This window comes from Malus sylvestris, chromosome 11, assembly GCF_916048215.2.
Source record: "Malus sylvestris chromosome 11, drMalSylv7.2, whole genome shotgun sequence".
In the NCBI taxonomy this organism is placed as follows: Eukaryota; Viridiplantae; Streptophyta; class Magnoliopsida; order Rosales; family Rosaceae; genus Malus; species Malus sylvestris.
The window spans coordinates 26,681,922-26,689,275 of NC_062270.1; the positions used below are offsets into that span (position 1 = coordinate 26,681,922).

Here is a 7,354-nt window from a genome sequence, read left to right on the forward strand (position 1 = left end):
GAGCAAGAATATCTCATATCATCAGGGTCAAAAGCAAGAGTATCCCATACCATGCTTTTTCCCTGTCTTTTCCTTTGCCTTTGTTCTTACCTGCAAGACAAGGAGAAAGAGAGCAATCAGTCAGCACTTGGAATCAAGCTTCCAATCAGGAACTGACTGCCTGTAACCCCTTGCCTGATTACTTACCTGTAATTTCTTTCAAGTACTCATCTTTAACATCTTATGCTTCCAGAGAAGATACCACATTTTCCTGAGGAATAGATAGGGCAAGTGAGAAGAATACAGGGAAACATGTGAAGACAAGTGTAACAGAACATGTGCCGATACATCCACTACTTTGTCAACAGCAAAAGTATCCATATCATCAGGGTCCAACGTACTCTAGATTTGATAAACTTGTTTTAACCCTCAAATTCTTGAGTCGGCCTTATACTCTGGAGGAAACCAGAAAACCCTCTAGCCCAGTTCAAGAATAAGCCTGTGGAAAGTTACTTCTTCAAAAGCAAAAGTACCTCATATCATCTCTTCTCATTTTTCTTCTCTTTATCCTTCCTGCTGCCTGCAAGATAGGGAGAATGAGAACAATCAGCTGGAACTCGAAATCAAACTTCTGATCTGGGACTGATTGCTGGAAGCTTTGATTGCTTACCTTTTCTGTCACCTCTTTCGGCAGATCTCCTAGCTCGGCGACTTGGGGGACTCCTACTACATGGTTTGTATCGCGCTTGACCAAGCCTGAAACTACAAGTAAGCTTCAAGTCAAATTGATACATTACCTTGTGCATCTCCATTGGTTAAAGATACCACCCCTGGATGGAGGAAAAGTACTTCCAGAGAAGATGCCACATCTACCTATGAGACATATAAGGCAAGTGAAGACGATACCACACTTCGGTACTTAGAAGTTTCGTGATTACTTAACGGCTTGGATCTTGCAAGTCCCCAACCGAAGAGCTTCCCTCACTCGGGAACTTAGGGGAGCACTGTTTGTACCATACTTGACCAATCCCGAAACTACTGAGCACCGGTCAACGTTATACCGTCAAGGACCCAGAAGAGTTTCCCTCCAACCAGGAGGCCAATCACAACGCGACATGTGTCGACATCATAAGCCAATAACAACACGACACGTGTCAATGTTAAAACAAAGCTAGAAACTCTCTTCTATAGAAGGAGATCATTCTCCCACAATATTTCCTAATGTCATTTGTACTAAATCATTCACTAGTACTCACTAAAGGAGAGCTTGAACCTATGTATTTATGTAAACCCTTCACAATTAATGAGAACTCCTCTACTCCGTGGATGTAGCCAATCTGGGTGAACTACGTACATCTTGTGTTTGCTTCCCTGTCCCTATCCATTTACATACTTATCCACACTAGTGACCGGAGCAATCTAGTGAAGATCACAAACTTGACACTTTCTGTTGTACCAAAGTCCCCACTGATTTTGTGCATCAACATTTTTCATTTGATTATTTATTGGTTTAAAATATATATTTCTTTAACGGGTAACGGGTCGGGTCATATTACATGTTAATATTATCGGGTCGATTTCGGGTCGGGTCTTTTACCCGTTTATTTTAAAGGGTATTACACAACACTACCCATTAAGATATCGGGTATGACACAAACACGGAAAACACGACACGAATGCCAGGTCTACATGAAACCACTTAATTAGAGGAATTGTGTGGGAGGCACGTCTTCTTCTGTGATCCATTTTATCTCAACTTTAATTAGTTATCAAAAGGTATACTTTACAAAGGGAAACAACTCTGATGCAAAGAAATGAGATTTTTTTTTCACCATCGTTTTCTCACTCGACACTCATGTTTTTGTTTTTTGTCCTTGTTTGGACCCGAATTTACACCGTCAGCCCGTGCAATCAAGGCTATTGAGTGAGCATAGCTTTACACCGTCTGATAAAAGGTGAAGATAATTTTGCTATTATTAAAAGATATAGTGTGGTTTTAATCCTGGCCCTATCTTTGTCCTTCTCTGCATAGATACATATTGGTGGAAGAATTGTAGTTCATTTGCAATTCTTTAAGTCAGCGCATGCATATACATATGGGAAAGGATTTTACACATGGTGGAAATGAAAAAGGAAAACATTGATGAGGGGGCACGGTTTCCTAGCTGGACTAGGAGATAGTCTGAGGGCATGGTTCTTTGGAGGCCTACGAGCAAAAGATAAGGAAAAAAAAAGTTTTTCTTAATGGTGAGGAAGTTGTCAGGTGATGGACGGCTTGCATGCCGTGTGAAAGGCCATCAACTATATATATATATATATATATATATATATATATATATATATATATATATAATTGGTAGGCCATGTAGTCTGCATGCTGTGGAAAGCGCAATGCCGTGTGGAAAGGGAAAACTATATATATATATATATGTGTGTGTGTGTGTGTGTGTTTGAATATATATATATATAATTGGTGGTTGTTTAGATGTTCATCTCCAGGCGTGCAATTTATTATGGACTTGATGTGATAAGGCTAAGCACGGGTTGAATTTGGTTGTATTTTTGACTAAGTTCAGAGTCTTGGGAATATAAGGCTTATTTGAGGTGATCAGTGGAAGAGTTCTAGTACATGGCAGAAGCCTATATTGGCTTATCAACCAACACGCATATGTCCCTATAAATATAGAGGCAGTGGCAATGGAAGAAGGATCTTCAACTCAACACACAAATTGCCCTGCGCAAACCCTCGCTCTACGCGAAACCTCTCAATAACCTTGAGATTTTTATTTTCCTTTTTCGACAGCACATCTTCAGTTTGGATAAACAACACTATGAAGGCAACCGACGAACGTCTTCAGTTTGGATAAACAGCACTGTTGCCGTAGAATCAGCCGACCATGAAGCACCTTCAATTTGGATAAACAGCACTGTGACAGGGCCGATTGGTTATCTATCCAAGTCTCGGTCGAGAAGGATTTTCGAATCTTTATTGGCAAATGTCATCTCATTAGCCTTCTCGGCGAAGTGAGATGTTACAAGTTACTATATTCGGCACATTGAAAGCCGAATTTGATATTGAACTTCGCAAAACTAGTAGCCTTATCTTCAGGCTCTAGAACCCGAAGGCCGATATGTGTTCCTTGCTCGGCCGTAGTTGCAAGATCAAGAAGTCAGTAGCGCACCCAACGCAACATCAACAAATTTTACTCCTCGACCGAGCTCGGCCGATGAGTTGGCACGCCTGCACACAACCAAATGACGTAGTTAGCTTATTAGTTACTCAGCATGCGCGCCACATAGGCTTGGTAGTTTTTAGGGTCAACAGTCCCCTTAATTATCAATCGATTTTATTCAATCTAATTATAAAAAATAGAGTACATAAGAATAAAAAACTGCATAAATCATTTCCTAGTTACAAATACCTAAAAATATTCCCGGCCTAATCCTATCATCATCTAGAATAGAAGAAATGGGCACAAGGGGAAGTTGAAAATGAAAACTATGAAAGCCAGATGTTCAGCAGCTTTGTTGGATGCCCCAGCAATAAGTCATTGAAATGTATGGTTTTTATTCGGTAACTTTATAATTTGAATCTCGATTAACGTACTTGACATGGATGCAGCGTAAGTCTTCTTATTTTTAGGATCAACAATTATCAGAACCACAAAACTACCCCTGATACATGCCGACAGGTTCCTGGAACACACTGTTGTTGAAATCAACGGTCGTTCCCAGTCACTCTGATTGTTCTGGGTTGTAGTCAACGATTTGGCGGGAACGATGACCAACCACGATAAAACTCGGGGGAAAGGGATCCTGTTTATATCACTTCCTTCTCATCCATCAAGTCTGGATTAATCAAATGGTTAAAGTTATTTTAACTTTTAAAATTGGCTATTGTTTGTAACCGTTAGATCAAATTTCAACAATCTGAATATCCAAACTTAATTGATTAGGAAGAAGGGATCTGGAGTGAATCCATTTCCAACTCAGGGCCCTCGGGGGCGTCTATACAGGCAAGAACCAGGGGTGAGGTGGGGTCCAGCATATCTTTTTGGTCCCACAAATAGTAAGACTTTTTCAACGTGCGAATAGCAGATTCTATGCGTGCGAGACTCTGTTTTTGGTTATGAAGAGTACTTCTTGTGCCTTGATTTCTGATAAAGAAAATGCTGATACCACGTGATCTGCTGCTAACTCCCCTTCTTTACGACATTAGATTATTCTTAAAGTTTCAAACCATTTTGAACACCTTTTTTTGTCTCTTCAAGCTTTCAGGAGAACGCCCACTTTAAAAATAGAAAAATAATATCAATGCCATATGAAAACAATTTATTATACCATCACAATAATGTCATATATCAACTAAAGTATACACAAATTTTTATCAACATGTCATTATTTCATTGATATCACGTAATGCCCTTTGATAGTGTACCACTATTATTGTCTACTTTCAGATGGCATCGATCTAATACATTTTGACATTTTTCTTAAGAAGTGGAACAAATGGTTTGCACACATATTTTATCTTCCTAAATTTCACTCCTTTTTCTTGATGAATGAGTGTCAACAACACCTTTTTAATCTACACTACATGGAATTTCACTTAGTTATTCATGTAGTTCATTTACTTAAGAGCATTCATATTTTCATTTAAAGTCTTTAGTTTGATTCTTTCTCTCACATCTATACAAGATCACTTGCATCAACTTAATCATAATGAGTGTACACACATTTACTGGCACACCCCGTTCCAGAATGTCTACTTGGACTCCGAATCAGGTTGTGCTGGTCGACACTTGGAGGGTGACGAAGCCATAAAGTGTAGTGACGTGAGAAAATATGGTGAATAGATTTAAACCTAAAAGTGCCTAAACTAAAGAGTGCGCTACTGAGCGGGATTGAACCCAATTCACACGTGATGTCAGAGCATAAGATAGTAAAGTAAATAGGATGAGGGTTATACCGTTGAAGATAACCATCTCCTGAGATTTGCCAGAATCCTCGTTTACAAGTAAGCACAGCTACTAAACCTGGAGGGGTGAAAAATAAAGTTGAGTGGGTCAGCAAAACGTTTGCAAGAAAACCTTTATTTTTGAATATACTAACCCCTCTTCGTAAAACAAGTATAGTTTCCTTAAAATCATATTACGTATAAGTATGAAGATTTAATGTATGCCAACAATGTATATCAAAAATATGCCACAACAGGAATAATTCAACAATAATGGAAATATAGGCATGTGCTTGACAATATACTAGCATGCAAGTCGGAGTCACTTAACATGACCTGTACAACTACATCTATGGCTCATCAATCTATACTATCATACAAGTCGGAGTCACCTAATGTGACCTGCACGACAGGCTAGGTGTAATAATAATATACACTTTAGTGCTATGATCACATGAAGCTTGCGCTAGGCCCAGTCACCTACAAGTCGGAGTCACCTAACGAGACATGTACGACAGACTAGCACCTACTTGGATCCAAGACGAGCATGCGGTGCGGGAGGTGAACATACACGTGAAGGCTGGCCTTGACCTCGGGTGGGAGCACTAACACCTGGATGTAGTAATGATGAGCTAACCATATGAATATATGTATGCCATACAATTTAAATCAATATACTAAACTTACCTGAATTTACCTACGCATCCTGTAGAATCATTTTAGTATTCTACCACAACATTATATTTATAAGTAAATATGCATATGAACATTCCATAGCCATTTTATAATTCTAATCACAAGGTAATATTTACCAAACTCCATTAAAATTTTGTGCGTAATAGGCGTTAATCATTTAAATGCATTTGTGGAAACTATAAGCCATGTATATATATATATATATAAAATAAACTGCCCACTCACAGATCATGTCGTCGAGTCGAACATGCCTCGTAGAGTTGAGAGTCCTTGCACTGCGTTTTGCCTAGAAACGAAACTATTTATGTAAATACGCAACGTACTAACGTAAATACGCGTTTTCGTACAAAGTAGGGCTAGTAAATGAACTATTTTAAAACGATCAAATTTCAGAATACGGAGGGTGGATTCGGGTCTGGCACGTCGATGAACCTAAGGAAGGACCTTGGGTTCCTCCCAGCACCGCCGCATGCGCCGTCACAAGGTGGCTGCGCAGGCAGTCATGCACCCACGCGCCGGTATCACATAAAATCTGCAGTTTTTGCAGACTGAAGAGCAACTTCCAGAGCTCATTTCGAGCTCGATTTTCAACCAAAATCTGTGATTCAAAATCCTAAATAAAGTTAGGAATGCAGGAAATAGATCTATACTCATTTGGGGTCATGTCATGGACGGAGCTTGTCAGAAAAATGGTCTGAAAGTGGTCAAATGGCCATGGGTCCAAGTTTCCAGAAATTTGGGAATTTCTTCTTAACTTTCAAAGTTGATTTCTAACTCGATAGTTAACCAAACTCAGTGATTCGAAAGCCATTTTGAATTTAGGAGTATAGAGGAGTGATTCGTACCCTAGGAAGGCTCGTTAGAGCACGAGGTTGGCCGAAAAAATGGCTAGAATGTGGCCAAACGACCACGGTTTTAAAGCTTCCAGATTTCTGGAAAATATCCCTTGAGTTGTTTTTTCATGCTAACACCTTCACCAAAGCCATTTTTAATCACTATCCAAGTAATGTAGACTACAGGGAAGGAAGATCAAAGGAGTCTTGAAGCTTACCATTGCCGGAGACGGCGATATGTCGTCGAAAATGGATGCACAGTTACTGTGTCGTGCAAGAGAAGGGAGAGGGTGAATGAACAGTGAGGTGGTGGTTTCTGGATTTTACTAACCAAATGGAGCAGTAGCTCCTTATGTTTGGGGCTCTTGAAGCTCTCTGTGCGTGTAGAGGAAAAGAGAGAGTTGTAGAGAGAATGTGAGAGAGAGACCTTCGGGGAGAGAGAGAGTGAGGTTTAAGTTGTGATTGGTGGGACAAAATTGAGAACATTTCTGATTGCTTGGGTGAGAGGGAAACAATTGATTGGGTAATGAGGAGGGATTCAAGGAAAAAGAAAGGTTTGATTGGTGGATGAGATGGGGGACACGGAACCCCTTTTGAGGAATGGGATTGGATGGATGGATTTTGTATAATTTTTAACGTACAAAAATCTGCCTCTCTACAGTGTTTCAAGCATTGATAAATTTGTATGCACATGTATAAAAATACCCGTAACTAATGTTCTTTAACGGAGCGTAACTTTTTCGTTACAGATTCGATTAGAGTCTAATACACGCTTATGCGTTCGTAGCGACAAGTACTAATTTAGTACGAACCTAGGAAAATGAACTGAAAGCCGAAAACTACGTCCACGTTAGATTTCACTTTTGTCCAAAAAGGGTAAAATCGTCAA

At 39.6% G+C, this 7,354-nt stretch overlaps 1 long non-coding RNA gene across 1 annotated transcript; it reads right to left on the reverse strand.

Moving 5' to 3' along the window:
• Positions 1-3,354: 3,354 nt before the first annotated feature.
• Positions 3,355-6,884, reverse strand: LOC126591109 (uncharacterized). The gene is made up of 6 exons (XR_007612258.1): positions 6,684-6,884; positions 6,478-6,603; positions 5,858-6,230; positions 5,467-5,548; positions 4,949-5,015; positions 3,355-4,268 (listed from the first exon to the last, which is right to left on the reverse strand). It is a non-coding gene; the product is annotated as an uncharacterized LOC126591109 (long non-coding RNA).
• Positions 6,885-7,354: the final 470 nt, after the last annotated feature.